This window comes from Asparagus officinalis, chromosome 5 (genome assembly GCF_001876935.1).
Source record: "Asparagus officinalis chromosome 5, Aspof.V1, whole genome shotgun sequence".
Lineage (NCBI taxonomy): Eukaryota > Viridiplantae > Streptophyta > Magnoliopsida > Asparagales > Asparagaceae > Asparagus > Asparagus officinalis.
Window position 1 is genome coordinate 111,170,278 of NC_033798.1, and position 2,671 is coordinate 111,172,948.

Below are 2,671 nucleotides of genomic sequence, written 5' to 3' on the forward strand. Positions count from 1 at the left end.
GCAGAGTCAATGGATGTCGACCACGAGCCAAAACTAGTCGTTAGAAGACAGTCTGAAAAAGTCACGGTCGATCGCAGAGGCAGGTCTGGTCGACCGTGAACAGCTGAAAAACAAAGCTGACTCTCTGGAAAAATTACGATCGACCGCAGAGCCAAGGGCGGTCGATCGCGATCTGATAAAATGCAGATGCAGTCTCTGGATGAAGTGCGGTCGACCGCAGAGGCACGCGCGGTCGACCGTGAACTGATATACATAGTTTACCAGGTTTGAAAACAGATTATTGAGACTTTTTAAAATATGTTAAAAATAACAAATGAAGTCTAAAAATTATGAAACTTTGGAAAATGATTATAAACATGTTACAAAAAGAATTTTTCAAATTGCATTTCCCATTTGTGAAAACTCATGTATTTTGCAAGTATGTCCAAAACATAAAAATGTAAACACATGAATTTTAACATTTTGGCTAAACCATGTTTTAAAACTTTACAAAATAATTATATAGACTTAATAGAAGATGTATATCATTATTGTTAAGTCTATAAACGAAGAAAACAATATTTACATAGAATTGCATATTCTATGCAATATATTCTTAAACATAATAGAATATGAAACAAAATATATATATATATATATAAATCAAATACGTGTGTGTATATATGATTGAGCTTAAAGTATCAACACACATAATATAAACACCTAAATTAAGTTACCCAAGCAATCTTGATCTTCAATAAGCTTGACTTGGTACACTCTGCGGATGAAGCTTGAACTTGGATCTTCAACTTGAATTGTATAGGCTTCACTCCACAATTCCGCTAACCTCCATTGGATATGATCGTGAAAGCTTGATTCCATCCATCCTCCAACATGTTGTTTGTCTACAATAAATAAATAAACACAAATACTAGACAAACAACATTAGAAGTAAATTGTTTATTAATCATCATCAAAACAAGAAGGCCAACAATGCTTGACTCTCCAGCACGAGCCAAGACCACGCAATCACAAAATTCGCCCACGTAGCCGGCGATCCACTAGGCGATCAGAAACTCGCCTGCACACTTGACTCTCCCGCACGAGTTAAGTTTACTCAAGAGCCGAACCAGCCTACGTGTCCAGATGATCAGCCAGACGATCAACATTCTAACCACAGACTCACTAGGGTACTTGGCAGCCGTAATATCACGTCCAGGGATGGGCCTTCCCATGACGTGAAGGGAAGGAGCATAATACTCCGAGCCCATCAAGCGGTCATCCACAGTACGAATGACCAGTCAAACCCATGCAATCACCAAACTCGCTTGCATGCTTGACTCGCCCGCACGAGTCAAGATCATCCAAGTGACTGAAATTCGTCTACTTACTCGACTCGCCTGCACGAGTTAAGAGCTGAATTCGCCCGCGATAGATGAACTCGCTAGAGTACCTGATGGTCGTAATATCACGTACAGGGATGGGCCTTCCTATTTCCCACAATTTGAAGGGAATGAGCACAGTACTCCGAGCCTATCAAGCGGCCGTCCACAGTACGAGTGACCAGTTGAATCAACGGTGTCGCTACCCTCGTCTGCACGCTTGACTCGCCCACATGAGTTAGGTTTACTCAAGAGCTGAACTCACCTGCACAAGTCAAGAGCCAAATTCGCTTGCAATCAACAAACTCGCCAAACTCGTCAGAGTACCTGGCGGCTACTACATCACGTACAGGGATGGGCCTTCCCGTTTCCCACGATGTAAAGGAGAGAAGTACAATGCTCCGAGCCCATCAAGTGGCCGCTCATAGTACAAGTGAGAAGCATGGTATCCCCCAACAGTGTGTGGTCACATCCCATGATTCAAGGGAGTGACCACGCCGTCTCTCCTCTATTTAAGAGCCTCTCCTAGCTATAGGAAGGAGGTTCGCAGGTAATTGATTAATTCAATTAGTTAGCTGGACCATTAGCTCTCAACTCTCGATTGAGTTGACGACGGGCTCTTTGCATGATCCTTGCACTGTAGCACCTTCTCCCAGCTTTGGACCCTGACCGCTACTAAACTCAGAGACTCGAACTCGACCAGCACGAGCTTCTACTGCGTACTGAAGCTCACCAGCAACCTAGATCGAATCGTCCAAGGAAAGCAGACTCGGTGCGAGAACCGAGCAAGGCGTCCTATCACTACCAAAGTCCCCACGTTAAATAAGGAGGGTCTTCCCTCAATTTCTGTTATAATTTTGATTCATTAGTTTGTAATAAGCTATTCTTATCAATACAAACGAAACCCCCGTTTTGGTAAAACAAAATTTACACTTCTAAAGGGTAGCAAATTACTCTTGGAGAGATTGAGAAAGCTTCTAAGATGTTTCCTCAAGCTAGGCTCGAGTAACGTAGCTCTGATGTGGTCCAGGGCAAAATGGATCAGACCCATGCTCAGAACCCGATATGTTTTCTCAAAAAAAGATAGAGGCCCCACGTTGGGCGTCAAACTGTTGATGTTAAGTGATCACACAGTCAGTTGTATCTGTGATTGGATGGGGTTGTTGAGTAAGGGGCCGCTTTCTTCCCCGACTTTATATCAGGTTCTTGATTTGAGCGGCTAAAAATCTGCAAAAGTAGAAACTCATAAGAGGACGGGACTTGGGTCCCCCGTGGTTCCTCCGACAATCAAGTCAACTAGTGAACTTGAG